General features: G+C 37.3%; 1 pseudogene; it reads left to right on the top strand.

The window, feature by feature from the left end:
• The first annotated feature begins 4,626 nt into the window (after positions 1 to 4,626).
• On the top strand, positions 4,627 to 5,099 carry LOC116151385 (group XIIA secretory phospholipase A2-like; annotated as a pseudogene).
• The last annotated feature ends 15,840 nt before the right edge of the window (positions 5,100 to 20,939 follow it).

Genomic DNA, 20,939 nt, shown 5'->3' with positions numbered 1-20,939 from the left:
TTATAGTGAGTGCCTGGCTGAGGCCCCTCGAGGGCCCCTCCTGAACGGACACGCTTTTCTAACTTAAACGCTCTCCACTGTGGCCACTGTCATTCGAGACCGTCTCTGGTGTAACCTCTGTTCAGCCTTCAGGTAAACTTTAATTCACCTGAGGCCACACACCGGACCGGGGCCGCTTTCAGTCGGACCCAGCGCGAACCCCGCGCGGTCCCGTTCTTAGGTCGGAACCAGTCTGACCTGGACACCGTCAGACCTGACCCGGACCGGTTTCCCAATTGGACCCCAGTCCGACCCTGGACCCGGTCGGTTTTTTAGGTCGGACCCAGGTCAGCTCCAGCTGGTTTCTGGACCCAGTTCAGAAAAAAGAAACGCTCAGAGTCTGAAAGCTCATGATGCAGAAGCTTCCAAAGCTGCTCGAGAGCCAGGAGCAGGCGGAGGGGCGGTCGCAGTCTCCCCGGAGGCCGCGGGAAGGAGCCGGCAGACAGCGAGCTCCCGGGCTCAGCAGGTACCTCCTCTGACGGGCTGCTGGGGCTCCTGGGGGCCCTTTGGTTTGTTTTTCTGTCACCAGGACTTTTAAAAGATAAACTGAGGCATATTAAAATTCGTAAGAGTTTATTTGAGCAAAACCTCATTCTAATCAGGCAGCACCAAACCGGAAGTGGTTCGGAGCGCTCCTCTGACAGGAGCGGGGAGCGCCTTTTGTGGAGAAAGCGCGGGAGCGACGTAAGGAAATTATTGGTGGGCTGTAGCGTAAAGCCTCGTTGGCTGCTTGTGATTGGTCGTCCTTAATTTCCTAACCTTGAGGCGCTCACAGGCTTAGATGTTGGTTTGCTTAGGTAGGCCGCCCGGGCGTTAGGTCCACCTGAGTCTAACGGGTCCTTGTTCAACTAACTTAACTGATCCAAGCTGTGTGGTTCCAAAAGCTGACATGATTTGGGTGTCGTCTTTAAGAAAATGATACATATTTTTGAACACGTAAAGGGCACGTGTAACGCAGCTTCTGAAGCCTAAGTTTCCCGATCTTCATATAGTTTCATCAGGGGATTTCTGAGGCAAAGCATGACTTACACGTGAGAAACAGCTGTGGGTGATGGTTCAGCTAATTGAAGTCAGTATTTCAAAGCTGAGCGCCGCAGACCACTGTTTTAGTTAGGGCCTCCTTTATGGGCAAAGCCTGACACTTTTCTGGGTGCTGGGAACTTCAAGCAAGGAGACTTAGGAAGTGAGGATGAGGACTACTGAGTGGTGGGGGAGGCAGTTTACTGGGTGGTCACCTCCCCCCTCCCTTTTCATTGTCTCTTGAAGTCCCAAATTTTATAATCCTGTATCCCAAAGGAACCCAGTTGTCATGATTCCACAGTGTATCTAGATTCCTTAAGAATTACTTCTTATAACCAATTTACATATGCAGACACTTTATTTAAGGGATTTTATTCTGTTTTGCATAACAAAGAAAAAAGTGTGATTCAACTGATAAAGAATTAAGAAGCGCTATTGTACTGTGTCTTACTGGGGCCTCCCTTGCTATTGATGTCTGGACTTCCTGCTGTTCTGCTTCTTGCTTTGATGGTCTGGTACCATTTTATTTTGATGTTTTCATCCTCCTATTTGGGGCAGGTTTGGCAGTCAAAATATAATTAAGTAGATGCTTTTCATATGCAAATATCCATGTGATTACTACATCAGGCTATTATATTTATTATGGAAAGGAGTGAAAAATTCAAAAGTTTGGAAATAATAGCAAGATTTCAAAATCTCTCTTTGAGTAAATTAATTTTTTTAGTGTAAAGATACCAATTGATAAGGCTCTTTTCTGTCTCAGAACATTCCACCTAACACCACCTTGTTGAAGTTCTGTGTTACAAGTAATGAAAATTTAAGGGACATTCACTATACAATTGTGTATCTGGGCAAATACGTATTATACTGTTGGTCCCCACAAAAGACAATATTATTCTGTGGTATTTTGTGTACCAAATTTATACACTTAGGTTATAGACTTAGATCAAGTAGAAGGTTAAAGAAAAGTTAAAGTAAAACAAATTTTTTTTAGGGACTCGATCTTGAAATAAGATCCCATTTTTTTTCTTTAGTGTTTTTGTGTTTCTACACTAGCAAAATGGAATCTCTGTGTTATTGTCATTTCAAATTATAGTGAAATATGGTATCTTTTTCCTGTTTTCATTATTCCTATTTCCCCTGTTCTATCATTAACAAATATTATACAGTGTTTGATCTGTATCCTTATAATTGCATGTGTCCTTGAGAAATGTGGTAGCATTCTGTGTGTCTTGTTTTAAAATTTGTTTTGTTTATTTGTAAAATTTACAAAGCTATGGAGATGTTGAAAGATGAGTAAAATGAGGAACTTAGATTTACAGTTGTTAGCATGTTGCCTCTTCTCTCTCATTCCCTGAGTCTCTCTCTTGTTACCTTGAGAGTTGCAAAACAATTATTTTCTATTATTCTAGCATTCATCTGTGAAGAAGAGTTTTTCTTCTCTCTACCCACCTCCTCTTTTGATACATTCATTTTTTTTTTAAAGTCCATTATGTCAAAATCCATTGCTATCATTTTTTTCTTTTCTTAATGTTCAAATTCACCTAAGTTTGGAACATGGAATCCCTTCAGGTGGCTCTTAGGTGCTTTTGATATGACCTCATTATCTCTTTAAGTGCTTTCTGGTTCAACAAGTTATTGTATTTTCCCTTATTTGCCTTGGACTTTTTCTAACCCAGATCTGAAATCATTCCAAGGAGTCTTGGTTTCTTTTGGTAGGATGCACATAGGCACCAACATCTGGGTCTATTCATGGCTGCCAAGATCTTCTCGCTTCTGGGGCATTTCTGTCCCAACACAAAAATAGACACATATTTTAGAAAATATGAGTTCGTATTAATACCGCTAATTAAAATTCAGTACCAAATTCTTCCTTACTGTTTTCCCTTCTACATTTATATCATCCTTCTCCCCCAGTGAAGAGTCTCACATCCTACTACATATTATTCATTTGCTCAATAACACAATACAGAAATATAATTTCAGAATCACAGTATCACTGCTAATGCCTACTAAGTTCAATGTTTCTTTGCAATTTGTGTTGTCCCACCCAAGTACAAGGTGTCCATACCCATTTGTTCATGTTCCTTGAAGCTTTCAGGTGTGTATTAAAGTTTTCCTTATGTAAATGTTGATGTGTGTGTATTTGTAATTAAAATACATTATTGTGGTGTAGGACTTACTTTGTTTCTTACTTTTTCCAGACAGGATTGTATTAAAATCATTTTACGATCTAGGCATGTTTCTGGGTTCCTCTAGTCCATTGCTTCTAATTCTTTCATGGTATGTCAGACTGTGCCCCCAAGTCCTTTTACTTTAGCCTTCCCGCCGAGAGATGGACAAGGAGATTACCTCAAACCTCCTGAGACTGCATACAAGACTGCTGTTAACAGGCCCATAGTGTCTCCTTATGAACCTCCCTGAGAATTTCTCTGGAGTATACACTCAGGTTTGGTAGATTATTAAGTGCATATATATTTACTTTCACCATCAGATTATTCTCTAGCATTGATGTTATTAACTTGACTCACTAGGTTGCTACTCTAAAATATTTTCATTTCATTAAAGTTTACAATGACATATCAAGTTTTAAAAATTATTAAAGTATTGGTACTGCAAGAATAACACAGTAAATACTTTTTATATGATTTTTAAAATATATTTTAAAAATATATTTTAAAAATCTGATGCTATGCCTAAATACTTGACATAGAGTCTTTTACTTACATGTTTAATGTATCTAAAAAAGATATTCAGTAGAAATCTTATGTGAATCCTATTTACTCAATGTCTTTCTTATTTGAAAAGTGGTTTTGTTTGTTTTGTTGTTTAAATAACAGAGGGCAAGTGATGGAAAATCTCTGGTGAGACTGAAACAGTAGCATTTTTAAAGAGCCTTAATTTCTGATTCAATGTTGAGAATAAACTAACATATATCGTATATACCTAGATATAAGGTACAGTTTCTTTTCCACCAAACTTCCCTTGGGAAAGAGGAAAGTGTCTCTTAGGAGAAAGTCCTCATAAAGTCATTCATACTAAAGAATGAACTGTCATAACTTAATTGTTAATAACAAAGTACACTCTGGAGAAGACAAATTAGCCCAAAACAGTCTCCATAGTAATTTTTGGTTGCTTGTAAAGGTCACTTGAATTAATTGGTAAAAATATGACATAGAAATTTAACATAGACTTAGTGTTGTATTACTTGGAACTTGTTCTGAGGGTAATAGAGCTTGGAGGTGATTATGATTTAGAGAATGGTTACATGGAGATTGTGAGTTGGATAGGGGAGACTTTGGCTTTGGGTAAAACTTGCAGTGACAGCACCCATGCCTCTATTCAAAAAGTTATCTTGACAACGTATATGGAAATAATGGTGATGTGCTCCAGAAAACTGGGTTAGGTAACTCAAATATTTATATTTAGGAATGAAAAATAGTCAGTGTGAAAGATACATTTGGGGGCTGATGCTGATGCCAAGGGTATCCTGTGGGCTCTATGGGGGTGCACCCATCCTGCAGCTCCAGGGACCTATGGGGCCCCTTGCAGCCCCACGCTGCACAGATGGCCCTGCTCCCAGGGCTTGGGCGGGCCCTCCTTCTCCTCCTCCTCCTGACCGCCCCTTTCAGGTGCCAGGAGCAGGCACACACCACTGCCTAGAGGGCCACTCTGAAGACCATCTGGAAGGGTGTTCACAAGATAGACACATACCTGAATGCTGCCTTGGACCTCCTGGGAGGTGAGGACAGGCTCTGCCAGTGGAGGTGCAGGGATCTAAGCCTTTCCCTCATTGTGGTTATAAACCCTCCGGATGTGGCTCTTCACTGTTTACTGTTCATCTTAACATGGTCATCGCTTCCCTAACAGAATGTTACAACCAACAGGACAGGTGCTATAAGACCTGCAGCAAAAGCAAAACCGACCAAGGTGAGGAGTTCCAGTATGACCTCTCCAAGATCTGCTGAGATGTGCAGAGAACTAGGACCAGCGCAGACGGGCAGGCTTGTGAAACCACAGTGGAGCTCTTGTTTCTGTAAACCTACCTGGACAGACCAGGAGCCGCATACAGATGTTACTGGGTAGAAAAAAAATGGTCTTTAAAGAAGATGCTGACAGATGGTGAAAGCAGAGGAGGACAGAAGAACATAAACTTTGACAAAGTACTAATGTTTTTACAGCATAAAGCTGCCTTATTTTGTGAAAGGATTATTTTAAGACCCCGTTTCAACATTAAAACTTCAGACTAAAGGGAAAAATGAGGGAGGTTACCTTCCTGGACATTGTGCCTCAGTGTGTCAAATGATCTTGACCACTCTCAGAAAGAGATGCATATTAAGGGGAGAATTTTTTAAAAGGAAGAGTCTGTAGCTCAATTTTCACAACTGTATTTACCAAAAAAATGAAGTCAAATGTAAAATGTATTATAAAGTATGTTAAACATTATCTTATCTGGAAACATGGGGAAATCTTTATTTCAAAGTGTTTATTTACTGTAAAATTTTAAATATACATTGATACTTGGGGAGATCTGACTTTTTTTTCTCTATTTTAATTGACACGTAATGTACTATTTTTCTATAACCCATTGAGCATATGAATACGTTGTGCTTCTGTTAATGACAGGGCTAGTTACAAGGACAACGTTTCCATGTCTGTTTCTTTTGTAAAATTGGAATCATCTGCTAGGACCTCTTAGGGAGTGACACTGGGATACCTTAGGTATTAATGCAACATGCCTAGAAGGTGAGGTGAACAAAATTCAGAAGCACAGCCACTCCCATTTTATGAACCACTCATATGATGAATATTTTTCATATTTTTCTATAACTTTTGTCTAAATTGGAAAAAAGATGAATTTAATGAGACAAAAGAAAAGTTTAGCAAAGACATCAGAGCATTAAATGCAGTTTTGCTTTGGTGTTTATTCTCTAGTCCTGGTTCTTCATAGTAGATTCTGGGATAGTTTTAAAAGATTATAAAGCTAGTGCCCTTGAATTAAAAAAAAAAAAAAGAAAGATGCATTTAAAGAATTATAAATAAATTATTGCACAGATAAAAATAACTTTCATATTAATGTATTATTTTCCATTGTAGGTATATATTACTAAAATAATACAGCAAATACTATAAGGTGGCATTAGATACTTTATCCACATCCCTAAAATTTAATCTGTTCAGATTTATCTGAAAAATCTTCTCATTGAGGAAAGAATGGGTCATCTAATATTCCTATTATATTTAGCCATGTAATGGAGATGAAAATGATATGCTAGTTAAACCTTAAAACTTAATATATTTAATGGGTTATAAGTTTGTTGAAAAGCCATACTTCATTGGAGGTATAATATTATTTTATTGTTTCAGATAATTCTTTTCATCTATATTCCAGGGATTCATCTTTTTCTCATCACTTAATATTATCTTAGGGCAGATTCTAAAATATTCTAGTAATTTTTGGTTATTAAAATTTCATCCAGTCTAGTTTGAAATTTCTGTTTCATATTCATTTTGGAGTTCCTTTTCTCTACTCCCTTAAGGTAGGATTGAATTTCAACCCTTTTGTTTTAGGTTGAAGTGTGTGTGAATGTGTGTGTGTGTGTGTGTGTGTGTGTGTTTGTGTGTGTGTGTGTGTGTGAGAGAGAGGGAGGGAGGAAGGGAAGGCAGAGAAAGCATACGTTTTTCTAAGTGAAAGAAGTTTAAAAGTTCCTTCCATTATCATATCCCACATGGAATGTTGTTTGTGACCTGAAGAATAAAAGATGGAATATTCAAATTCAAGTACCCTGCAGGGTCAAGTAAATAGAAACATACCTGATTAGGGTGAATAATTAAAAAAACAGCTCATATTAGGAAGGAAGGATACTCAGTGTAGATTTGGCTTATGGTAAAGTTTGAAGATTGAAGAAGCAGAATTTTAAAACTTAAAAATAATTGCAGACGTATCTTTCTAACTACGTAACAAGAACTCTTCTAATGCATTTTACTTACTCTAATCCTCTTTAAAAGTCTTTAAGATAGATAATCTTATTTTCTCCTAATGTTTCAGATTAGGGAGCTGGCATGTAACTTGTTAAAAAGTTAAAAAGTGGAGGAACTGGGATTCAAAAGCTGATGCAGTATCTCCTGAAAGTATGCTCTTAATCACCGTGCAATACTGTCCTTTGGTATTCTGGAAAGTCAGTTAAATGAGACCATACCATGTAGAATGACATGGGGAAAACGTTATTGGACACCAGAGGTAGAACAAAGCAAGGAGAAGATTTCAGAAAAGAACTGTTCTCTTAGGGTCACACTGCTTGCCTGTTTCCTCCCAGCTCAGAGCTTCCCTGCTCTGAATACTAGAGCCAGCTCCCAGAGTATGGGGTTGTTAATGCTCCACGTGCTTAAAACTTTTACAGCACGGTACAGGAGCCAATGGATATACACTTTTTCCTTTTTTTCTGCCTCCAAACAAAAAGTCCTGGAACACTTTTTACATAGCTTTGCAGATGGTCCCAAGGAAGTGGGTAACCAGTCACCCATACAGGTGTCTGCTTTAATAATGCATCCTTGCGTAGGACCTTTGTGCTTTCTAGCTTTGCTCACTTTGTCCTTCACTCCAGCTCCCTGGGATCCACTCCTGCAGTAAATTGCTTTAGCCTTTGTCACAGGCACTAAGGGAAACTAGGAAATGTGAAATGAGGTTCAAGTGTATCAGTAGAAAATGTTGCAAAACAGAGATGAGGTCAGATGATGCTGGGAAGTGAAGGAAGTACAACCAACAACAGGAAGGAAGTGGTTCATTAAAACACAATCACAGTGTGAGAAGACAACCTAAAAGTTTTGCAAATAAGCCAGATTTCTCTCTGCGTGTGGGAGGCTCAACCATTCCAAGGGTAGTTGTAGAATCCCATGGGAGACAAGGCTCTCAGGTCGGGATGAATTGAAGGCAGTTTCAATTACAGTGTCCCTTGACTTGTTGCTGAGGAAGGCAGCTAGCTGCCCATGAAGAAATTGGTGAATCGTGTTCTCCTTGTGTTCACTTCCTCAGTGGAAGTTTGACACCTCACAGCTACATGCTGCTTGGAATAGAAGCGCCAGCCAGGAACCAAGTGGCAAAGCATGGGCCCCATGTGCTCAGAGGGGGAGGTGTTTGGGAGAATCCGGAAACTCTGCCTGCTGAGGTTCAATTCATACTTTTAATTAGTTTCCTTTGATGGAAAAGGCTTTCTTTTTCATTAGGAAGAAGTTACATTTTTCTAATCCATCACCTAGATACAACTTTGTCTTTACACATTTTCTTCTCTATATTCATGGCTTTCTCCATTCACTCAAGCAATGTTAATTGACTTTTAATTGTTTACCAGTTGTGATGGTTAATTTTATGTGTCAGCTTGACTGGGCTACAGGGTGACCAGACATTTGATCATACATTATTCTGGGTGTGTCTGTGAAGGTGTTTCTGGGTGAGCTTAACTTTTGAATCAGTAGACGGAGTATAGCAGGTTGCCCTCCCCAATGTGAGTGTGCCTCCCTGATTAAGAGAAAATCCCTGCCTGACTTCCTAGAGCTGGGACATTGTTTTTTTTCCATCCATTGGGTATAACTGAAATGTCTGCTCTTTTTGGGTCTCAAGGCTACTGGCTTTCACACCCAAACTTGCACCGTTGGTTCTCCTGGTTCTCAGGCCTTTGAACTTGGATGGGAACTATGTCATTAGCACACCTGTGTCTCTGGAGTGATTACTGCAGATCGTGGGACTTCTTAGCCTCTCTGACTGAGCATGCCGATTACTTTTAATACATTTCCTTCTCTATAATATGCACATTATATTGGTTCTGTTTCTCTGGAGAACCCTGACTGATACACTAGGCTTTTGGTTAGATGTCAGGAATAGAGCAGTAGACGCTTGGCCAAATCCCAAGCACTTCCAAAGTAGTGAGCTTACCAAATAATTACATAAATTCAGAAGTAATTTAAATTTGCCCCAGATGCCTAAAGGAAATTCACAGATTTATATTCATTTTTTTTCTCTTTCTTTGTGTAACCAAGTGGGAACCCATGGGGCCTTCCCGGGACAGACCCCTCCCCCATACCCTCTTCTGCAACTCCTCTCTGGAGTACCCAGATGACGGTGTCTGATGCACACTTCCTGAGTTGTTTTACAGGAGCTAAACCGCCGACCAAATGGAAGGACTCAACCGCTTGATGACCTTGAGCTCCAGACCTATGGGTGCCTAAGGAGGATGGGTAATGTTAACTGCCCTGTTACCTCAGCATCAGCCACTCAGAGAATTGTGCACCAGCTGATCACATACCTGGAGACGCACCCCCCACCCTGCAACCTCAGCTGGCTTTTAAAAATGCTTTGCTAAACCCCTTTGGAGAGTTTGGGGTATTCTGAGCACAAGCCACCCGTTCTCCGTGCTGGGAGAACTTTCTTTGCTCGAAACTTCGACAGTTCGCTTTGTTTGGCCTCCCTGTGTGTCGGGCACAAGAATTTGCCTTTGGTAACATTGTCAGGAGATAACGTTTTAGAATAATGGCATTTTTCTGGCTGATAGGGATATTTTAATACATATGAGTTACCAAATATTCTCTACCGTATTCTTTCTGTATTGGATATTTAATCCTGCTAATTTGGTTTGAATTTCCCCAGTTTTGAATTTGAAATAATATTTTAATCCATGCATTGACAGAATAATTCTCTATCTTAATGAAAATTCAGATTTGATGCTATTTTTAAAATGGGAATATTTTAAATTTACATTTTGGAAAGATACGGCCCTAGAATGAGCAAAACCAGAAAAAAAATGGAAAAGCTTTCAGACTTCCATATGACAAAAAATAAGTTTAAACTATAGTTCAAATCCTACTGTGATATTAGCCAACTGGATAACCTTTAATAATTCACTTTAAAAATTTTATTGTAATAGGATTTTACTCTTTTCTCAAGTATTTTTTTTTACCCCTGACTCAAGAAGGCAGACTTACTTCCTCCTCTGTGTATTTCTGTACTGCTTATTAGCTTTGATAATTAGAAGTCTGTGTTTATGTCCTGTGTCCTCCAGGAGGGCTGGGGCCCCTCTGGGCAGCCAGCACTCACTCTCATTCTCCTTTCTACCTCCTGTGACCAGCAGAGCTTGGACCACATTAGATGTGCCAGACACGCTGGAAGCACTAATCTGAACACTAAGGTTCCTTTAAGTCCTAACACTCAACGATATTAGGACTGACAAAACACTTCAAACTTAGCAGTAGCATCTCCCACTTCTCTGGAGGCTGAGGTCCTCTGGATTGCTTATAAATGTTGTATGTTCTTTCTGACCCTCTTTTGTTTTGATTATCGTTTTGGCACAGGTGGAACAGTCAGAAAATAATTAGCTGGGAGCTTTTCATATGTAAATATCACAGTGATTACAATACCGGGCTTCACTGCCTATCATAAAGAATGACTCTTTTGTACATGAAGATTCAAAGATTAAAGTTACTATGACTTTCAGATTTCTTTTATTCTTGACTGCAGATAATCCTATCCTCCCATTCCCCCACCCCTCTTTTTTTTCCTTTTGGAAAGACATTCTACTTTGTAAGAAAACTCGTTCCAGACTCCTGGCCTTTCACATCTTCCCTTCCTGTGCTATCTGAGGGGCCATCTGCCAAGCTGGATGACAGTGCTAACGGAGCTTCCTCTGGGCCATATGGTTCTTTGTTCCTGAGGAATCTCATACTTAAAACAAATATCCTGGTACAAAATAATAGCAGGAGAAGTTTCAAGAATGAAGGAAGGCAGTGAATTTTATAAGTAGCTGCTGATTCTGTTCCCTTCCCCGCCCCCTGAATCAGCTTTTTCACATAAATAGTACTGATTACGCTAAGTGAAACAAGTCACGGAGGTAGCATTGACTCTGCCAAGTGGCAAGTATTACTTTGGGTATGCTACATGTATTCATTCGCTCTATCTTCAAAAGCTCTAGCCTTTCTCTAAAAGTACTGTCATTAGCTGCAGGTTAGGAAATGAAGGCAGAGTGAGGCTTAGCAACTCTGCCAAGGTGATATCCCTAAAGCGGAGCCTAACAGATTCAAACCCTTAGTGGTAACTAACGTTTACAACCAGTGCAAATGCATAGGGAACCCTGTATCCCCACACCCCTTGTGTTGCAAGCCTGTTGTTCATCAGCATTTATTATGCATCTTGCTTGCTCACCCTGGGTGGAAGGAATGTCCTCCATCCAGGACGATGTGAGTCCTCCTGAAGAGGAAAGAGGAATTCACAGCAGTGAGCCGGCTCCTAGAGCTGCTGCTCGGAGGTGACACACATTACTTAAGTCCACATTTCTTTTTCCAGAGCAAGTCACATGACCACTCCTGAAGTCAAGAGGTTGATCATACGTTATTCTCCCTTCAGGTAGGGTGCACACGACAGGGCCAACCAAGCCTGATGCCTGGGCGAGACTTGCTAAGTCACATACCAAACCTGACATCAAAGGTGTAGGTGAGTATAGTCCTCTTCCAGAAGGACAGGTGCATATTTTGAACAGAACATAATTTGTTATTCTTATGACATTTATGTTTATGAAACAGTAACTCATTGGATATCTTTTATATGTGTAGTGCCCATTAGAATTTTTTCTTTTGTGAATGGCCGTGGCATATCATTTGCTGAATTTTCCATTGGTTTGCCTACTTTTCTTATTGAAGATCTAAATATACTTTTCTATTTTATAGCAAAAAAGGCTACATTTTAAAAATGAGGACAATAATGAAATCAAATTATATGGCTATAGTAAGGAAGATAAGTGAAGGAATGTGATCATACTTGGCATATGGTAAATACTCAGCAATTAAGTTGTTTTTTAAACATTATCTAGATTTCAGGTCAGCAAACTACAAGTTGTGGGCCAAATCTGGCCCTCTGTCTATTTTTGTAAATGACATTTTATTGGAACACAGCCACACTCATTTGTTTAAATATTATCTATGGGTGTTTTTGGGTGACAAAGGCAGAGTTGAGTGACTGTATGTCCCACAAAGTCTGAAGTATTTACTATCTGTCCCTTTACAAAAAAAGTTTGCCAGATATAGATCTACGCCAATGAATTAAATGGAGCTGTAATGGACTGCCTCACTCCTGTACCCTTTAAGTCCTAAAGGCTGGTTCTAGTCCCTAATGTTGATTCCAAAATGCAATAAAATATTTGAATTACTATCTTGGCAGCAGAGGGTGGGAATGGTTTCAAAAGTACCTGGTCTTTCCCACCATGAGAAGTATTAATCAGAGCAAGCCAACTACTATGTCCAGTCCACGCCTAGAGTACCTCATCCCAGGGGGCCCAGTTGTCCATTTATTACCTGGCTCACATATGTCCCCTATACTGCCTCACAGAAGGACGTGATGATGCTTTGTGTTCCCAAGTCTTAATGACTACTCAGACCCTCTGCCTAAGAGATCTCAAAATGTATGAGTATTTCCGGATCTGATGCTTAAAATGCTGTAAGACAATTGCTCTGATCTCCCTTGGTTTTCACTAGCCCCGCATCAACAATGCCAAATTCTTCAATAAGACTTAGATACTGTTCTTAGGTCAATTCATAACAAGAAGATTATTCTTGTAATTGCATTTATACCTTGGATTAATATAATAATGTTCTTAGGAAGATAGTCACACTTTTTGAAATATTACCTCATTTATCTTCCCAACATCCCTAGAAGGCCAGAGTTAATCCTATTGCTTTCCTTTATATGCAGAAACTGGCTCACAAAGTGTAGAAGGAATTTGCTGGGAGTCACAGAACAACAACAGGTGAAGCAGATTTATAGTTCAAATGAGCAAATCATCTTTAATCCAAGATGAAGGAACTTTTCATGTACTGAAATCGAATTTATCTTCACTATTATTTCTGCCCTGGCCAGGTGTTTAGCTATGTGTCCACATCTTTCCTAAAAGGATTCAGCCCCTGACTCTGTCCACACTGCCTTTTCCCACAGCTTAAATTTTCTCTATCTTCCCCTGAAATAAAAATCAGTGGCGGAAAAAGGCTTGTCTCTCTGGGCATTAAATACGAGTAAATAAAGACGGAGCTGTCATTCCATGGGGGCTGCGTTTTAGTTCAAGTATCCTCTGTTAATGCTCGAATAACTCCATCAAGCTTAAGACAACATGTGACCAATATCTGGGACTAGAAGAGAAAAAACTGTCACAGTAATGAAAAATATCATAGGAGTTTATACCAACAGGTCTTTCTATGCCCCTGTTTCCTTTCTACCAACCCAGCCTCTCAAATCCTAGGTTCTGCTCTGTAGGAGTGGCTGCCCTAAGAGCAATAGCTAGCACTCTCTGCATGGCCTTCTTTGTTTTCTCTTTGATTAATTTTCTACGAGGCACCATTATATCCACTGTTGGAATTCACAAATATTGGTAAATGCTGAAGTTGTGAGGTCAGAGGTTAAATGTCTTGAAAAATGAGAAGTAGAAACAGACAACTTCCCCAAGACCTGTTGAAAAGGTAAAAAGAGAGAGATGGATGGCTGGAGGGACCAGTAGGATTCAGGATTCCTTTTTGTTTTTAACATGGAAATGTCTATAGAGTGTTAAAATATAGATGAAAAGAAAGCAGTTCTAGAGAAACGGTGAAGATGTATCCTGACATCCAATTCACATTGTTCACATGTGAAAGTAAATTTTTGAGAATCCAAACAATGAACTTAAAGCAAGTTATTGATTGGCTCATTGACATAGGTATTGGCAGTTCCCAGATAATTTATATAGGTGGTCCTGACCCAGAATTTTATAACAGAATAACACTGGAGATTGACAAACCCATAGATGGATACATATTTGGAAAGTGTTTCCCATTTGGTGCTGATGTGCACCCTTGATTAAGAACCACTGCTAAGATCATGTTCGACACAGATCTGAAGTCTTTGATTCCTACTAGTCGCTATTTAACATGACAATTTTAGTATAAAAAGGAAAAATACAAAAATAATAACATAAAAATAAAAGCCTTAATTAAAGGAAGTGAAAAATTCAGGGAAAAAAGTCAGTGGTCAGTTAATATATTTGTAAACATTAGATTGCAGTTATTTTTCTTTGTAAAAGCAAACTGACTCATTTTCTGTTGTTCTATTGGGCTTGAATGTAGCTGTCAGCTGTTACTCTTGAGAGCTTTGATTTTCAAGGAAGAAAGCATGTGGGAGTGTAAACAGATCTTATTTATGAGAAGCTTTTTACTGATGAAACTCATTTGCCTTGCTGAGAAATTAATTAGAATCTTCCTCACCAATATCAATTATATGTATTTCTTGGCTTACTTTTCTATCTTGGCCTAGATTGAAAAAGTTAGCCAACTACTTAGTTTTCTTACTCAGGCCCTAGGTGGTAAGTGCTTTCTATCTACCTCTTGTACTGTGCATTGGGGTGTATACATGCACTGTGTACACCCCACATTTGCATATACAGTTGACCCTTGAACAATGTAGGGATTAGGGATGTGGACCCTTCCCGCAGTAGAAAATGTGCCTATAATTTATAGTTGGTCCTCTGTAGCCATGGTTTCTCTGTTTCTGTGGTTCCACATCTGACAATTCAACCAACCTTAGCTTGTGTAGCACTGTAGTGTTTACTTTTGAATAAAATTTATGCACAAGTGGACCTATGCAGTTCAAACTCATGTTCAAGGGCCAACTGTACATGAAACTATTCAATGCTAATTTTGTAAGGAATAAATATGACAGTAATAGCATGAGCAAAGCCTGATTGGGTCTTCTAAAGATGGAAATAGGAAAAAAAATCTTTCCTATAAGTCTTAGAGAAAAAAAAATTAAGGGAAATGTGTTCTACAATCCAAACTTCTAAGATAATAAACAACAGCATTGCCCTTATTAAATTTATTCCTCTTTAAGTTTTAACAGAGAAAAATATATTTCTACTTTGCAAGGAATAAATAGATTATAAAGTATGAGTCTTAAAATCTAGGAAAGTTATATAATAATTAAAGGTTATTGTTTCAGTTAACTGTAACATACGATATGAGCTTACTTAAAACTTTCCATCTTTCTAGTGTTGATTTTCTCCAAATTAGATTGTTATTTTTCTGTGTTTGTTTTGGTAAGTTAGTAGAGATAATTTTACACAAACAACAAAGACAGATTGTTGAAATTCTAGAAGTGTTTTGACTCTTAATTCTTATTGCTTATTACATTTGATTACATCTTGTCCTCCCAATTGGACTGTAAATTCCTAGGGGATAGAAATTATATTTTGTACCTGACTTTACTGAAAAAAATACAGAGTTCACTTCTCATCTCTCAGTTACCATATCCAATGGTCTTTTATAGATCTTTGATCATTTTTTCCTCTCAAAGACACTGGACATTGATTACCACTTCCTCTTTTTTAGACTCTCTTTTAACTTCCTTAATCCTGTATTATCCCTTTACCTCTTTGAACTCTCCTCTGTCTTCTTCACTGACTCCCGTTCCTGCTGCCATACCCTAAACGCAGGTGTTCTAGTTCTCAAACTCATTGCACATCTAAGATGGATCGCTCCTGTGCGTGCTCCTTTATTGGTGCTGTAATGAAAACAAGATGAACAAGATATGCCTTTGGGTCAAGGGACTTGTGGCACAGTGAAGACACAGTTCACATCCAATGTACAAAGTTGAATTCAAACATCTAGTATCAGCTCAGGGTTCTCCCAAAATGCACCCTTTTCTAGCTAAAAGCACTTAATTTTTACTTTTTTGTGAATATGGGTTTTTTGTTTTTGTTTTTGTTTTTAATGCTGTTGGCCTTTTATTTGCCTAGATGGATTCTCAGTCTTGCCCATCTTTTCAAACACTATGTCTCTGGAGTTTACTTGACCTGACCAGGTGATCATAGCAAACAAGTAATCAGGAAGGTGGAGGTTCTTTGAATTAAGTCCATGCCACCATGAGGCACTGACCGAAATATAGCAGCCCACTGAGAAGGAACAGACCTTGAGAATCAAGGTGACTGGTCTACGTCTTGGTCGCTGAGCAAATTGAACCAATTCGCTTATCCTGTTTGTGCTTGTTTTCTTCACCAGAAATAATCCTTAATTCAAATAGTTGTGAAAGTTAAATGAAATGATGTACATTTTTTCCAATTTGAGGAGGTATATTTTTGTTCAGTTCTGGAAAATTCTCAGCCAAATACTGACTCTATTTTATTCTCTTTTTAAAAATTTATTTTAGATACATATTGAAGCTTTTTGAGCTAATATTTCTCTAATCTTTGAAATTGTTCATATCTTTTCTCATATTTATGTGTGGCATTCTAGTAATTTCTTTCTATCTACCTTCTCTAAACTCCAATTCTCTCTCTTGTTGCTAGCAAGTAACACATATTACCAGCTTTGGGAGCGGGGCTTGTGTGTGCGTGTATTAGTTTATAACTTTTTCCAGGAACTAGGAAAATGTTGAAATCAATTTAATCACTTCTACTACTTACCTGGCAGAAATCACCTTTGAAAAGCAGTATTACACCAAGGAGTCCTCAAGCATAATTTGTTAATCTCACATCATCTTGTAACAAAATTGAAAAAATGACAGGAAAGCTACCATTATCTTCATTTTTCTAGGTAGTAAATTATAAATGTATTTCTTAAAAGAATAAATTTTTTCTTTATCCAACACAACCAATTATCTGTGATTAATAGAAGTTCAACATATATCATACTATCTATGGATAAGTGATTTGTAAAACTTGTAAAATTTGTAAAAACATAAAATAAAATATAGAAAATAGTAAAATGACATTGAACATGATTTCTTCTTTCTTTGGATATTTAGAAGGTATTTTGTGATAATCTGGGGCCTCATTGGCATCTTCAAGAAAAAGTAATTTTATTGACTCATTATTGCAAAAGCAAGGTTAATAGATTTTTGACTGTTAGACTGACAGACAACCCTACCTCTTTAATTTTGACACCTCTTGAGTTGACTGTAGGGTTCTTTAATTCATTGTTTTCTTCATCTCTGCAAAAAGCTCACACATAGTGTAAAGAAGTTTCTAGGGAAGACTGCTCCTTCCAAGGGGTCAGTATTTTCTCGGGCAAGGAAGTGGCCACACTCCACAGTGGTGATGATCAATTGGAGTGCAGACACCTCTCTAATAGACTCTGTGCTGACTCTCACTCCAGGGACATGTTTGGATGGAATGCCTCACGTGGATGACCAATTGAGTTAAATGATACACTCGTGAAATTCTAGATGCAAGCATCTTCTGGCCAATGCAGTGCTGGTAAATGTTTAAGCACCACGAGAAGGAGGTAAAAAAAAAAAAAAAGGTTCTAATTGGTAGGTATGATGATTTCCATGGTGTAATTACTCTCATAGCGGCCAATTTCAAATACCAATGCTTTAACAACCAGTTTGTAAAATTCCTGAAAATATAATAATTGGCTCTAGTGAGCCAGGACAAGCCGATTCCAACACTCTGTTGAAGTTCTACCATGTGTGACAGTAATAAAATAGGAGAAAATAAGGAGGTTTGATGTGGACAGATTCCCTCAATTAACTGGAAACCACTTGAAAATAAGGACTAAATTTTGTATCCGGAAAGGCTATATTGTCACAAAAGGACAAAGATGAAAAAAAAACAAACCATGCAACTATCATACACATGTCCTTTGATTCACAGTGGCTTAATGTGCTTTGTTTTATTGCTTTTATTGGGATTTATGGAGAAAGAGTATGGGTGTTGTGTATTAGAGTGTTTTTTTCAGTACCTAAAGGAAAATTCTACTTCAAAAGGGGAAAATCAACAGAATTCAAGAGAATAGATATCATTCCTTTCTACCTCATTAGCTTTAATGGCTCATAGACTGACAAAAAAAAAATGTTTCTGCCAATAATTAATTGATCTGAAAATATAAATACATTAAAAAAACAGGATTATATGACATGGTTTGAATTATGACAATTAAATCCATTTTTTTTAAATTTCAGACAATACAGAAAACCCACTTCCTAGTAATATGACATTCCATCTTGTTTAAATTCTTCCAAGTATAGTAACAGAATAGTTCCAATATTTCTACCATTTTAATTTATCAACATTTTCATTGTTAGGAACAATTCTTTAGTAGCATTAATTAAAATGTTAAGACATTTATTCATAATTTCATCATTGTAATTAGATATTACATATTTCTCTTTTGTCCTTCTAAATGCATGTTTTTATATTGCTGTACATGTCATTAACATTGGATCACTGAACTTTTTTTAATATTGTTAGTCTTCATATGATTATCATGATTCATAACTATATATTACATTGAGTTGATATATATCATGACTTTATTACTTATGGTTGATTGTTTTAATATTATAAATATACTGTAATGAATATTATCCTATATGGTATAGATTTTAAGGTAATTTATTTTAATTTCCCAAATGGAATTATCCAGACCATAGTTTGTCATTGTATAATGAAGTCATTCAGTGTCATCTGTTTATCAGCACTTAGGTAACAAAACAGATAGTTTTACCAAGTGTGAAATAAGTTTTCAGAATCATATTTCTGTATGCATAAGATAACTACATATTTTTTCAAGAGGCATTATCTCTTATGCAAAGTTCTTCCTCAAAAGCGTGATTCTTCTGTGAGTCATAAAAACTTATAATCTAACTTAGTTAAAATATTAAAATAAAAGTTTGAATTAAAATAATACCCAGATAAAATATTTTAGAAACATCACTGGATATTCTTCCATTTTAAATAACAATAATGATAATAATGTCTGTATAAACTTAAATTTATTAGTATTTTACCTTTAATTTTCACCATAATCCTATGAGGTGAGTCCTAATGTTTCCCCTAATTTACAGATGAGAATTCAGAGCCATGGAGCAGTTAATTAACATTGCCCAACGTTACAGTTAGCAGCTGGCAGAAACAGGGTTTCAGCCAGTTCCTCTCTTACACTGGGAGCTTTATCAGTCCATGTTGCTTCGCTAGATAGCTGTACAATGAAACAGTCTCTGAAAACTTACTACTGAAAGTTTTCATGTATTTTTGAAAAGCTGGAAGTCAAAGACCATAAATGTGGATGATGCGCTCATTTGATGTTTTTCTTTTTAAAATTTTTGTTTGATGGGTTTGGATTTTTTAAAAATATGTATTTACGGATGTTTGGGAATTCCTAGCTGTGTTCTATTCTACTAAGATGCAAGCCAAACGCTGCTGTAGATGAGTGTTGTGACGGTGTTGGCTAGCGTCCCAGGGGACCACATTTTGCATGCGTGTTAGCAAAGATCTTTCCAACTGAGGGATTCCGGTTTCACCTAGTTAGCATCTCACCTCTAAATAATTAACTAGATTTCTCTTCCAAACAGTCCCAATGTCACCCCTATAAAGACATAAAATATACAATAAGTCGGCCTCTAAGAACTGAGTTTGAGAAAGAACTGTTTTATTCAAAATTGATATTGAAGAATGGCACAATTAATGTTTATCACTGTATTCCTTCTCATTTATAAATTTTATGAAGAGGGGTGACTTTCCTTAAAAATACAGTTTTTAACACTTATAAGGACTTAGATTAGTTTCCATATGGAATCTTTGGACCACAGGTTGATTTATAACTAAGTCTTTGCTAATTAGATTTATGCTAATATCACTAAAAATAATTAATCGCTGTTAGTCCTGTATTGTGTTCAACTTGTGTATTCAACTTTCTTAAGTTAACCTTTTCCCTGAGTTGCTCTGAAAATTATAAATATTTCAGAGCCCGAATCCTTCTCCAACTTGTGCTAGGCCCTTGACTGACCTGCCATAATTTCCTAACATAATAGCGTTAATAGGACTTGTTAGCTCTGTGTTAGTAAGTATTCCATGCCTATTTTAACTTTAATAATTATTTATTAAAAACATTCACAGTAAAAAGTACATGTTGGCTAAATAATATAGAGTTTATTTGTTGTCCATGGCTTCTATCTGTTAAGAGACATCACAGCTGGAATAAACAGTGATAGGTCGGGATTGCATGAATTAAACATCAGGTTTTATTTTTTCTATTAACCTTTTTTTAATTTAGAAAAACATCAGGTTTTAGATACTACATCAACAGAAAGTAAAAAAGATAAAAGAGACTTTTTCTGTAACTTAATAGCAAACTTGCCCATGAATCCCTAATTCAGCGAGTAGTGTGGGGTTTTTTTGTATTTGAAGAATAAAGCTTGTGTATTAATCTAAGTTTAAACCAAAAGTGACCCTTCTTGTGTCACAATATTCTCTTCTATTATCAAATCACTACACAGCCAGGGGTTAGTGTGTGGCACCTGTGGAGATGTTTTTGTCTGTACTGTACAGAAAGTATAATGCATACATTTAGTTCTTTATTTTCTGTATAATATTCCATAGCATATACACGTAGAAATGTTATTCTTTATTGTGTGAAAGTTAAACATGAGGCATTTTTGGTGTGTTTTCACAAGACACATTTGAGCTAATTAGTCTCCTGAGGCATCTTGAAATTTCACATGTGTAAGCTCATTTTAGGTGGTTTAATAATAACAAAGCAATACAAAAATATCAGAGATAATAAAATTGTGTAGAAATCTGACAAGGGAAAAATTCCTTTTTGCAACTTTAAAAGGAAGAAAAATAACAAGCCAGAGTTAAAAATAAATCAATCATGAAAAGTTAAACAGGTAGATTTTTCATTTCTAATAATTCTGAGATATAATATTATTCCCAAATTACTTCATTTTATTTTTTAAAAATACATGTTTATTAAAATCTCACTTTCTTCCACATTATTCTACTGAGTCCCTTGGGTATCAGCGATATATAGATCATTAGAATATGATCAACCACACTAATAGTAGGTGTGTTTACAGCTGAGCTATTTGTTCACGTGTCTGA

The sequence above is a fragment of the Camelus dromedarius genome, chromosome 28 (genome assembly GCF_036321535.1).
Source record: "Camelus dromedarius isolate mCamDro1 chromosome 28, mCamDro1.pat, whole genome shotgun sequence".
NCBI classification, from domain to species: domain Eukaryota; kingdom Metazoa; phylum Chordata; class Mammalia; order Artiodactyla; family Camelidae; genus Camelus; species Camelus dromedarius.
The sequence above is the reverse complement of the archived record's forward strand: the minus strand, read 5'-3'. Positions and strand labels throughout refer to the sequence as shown.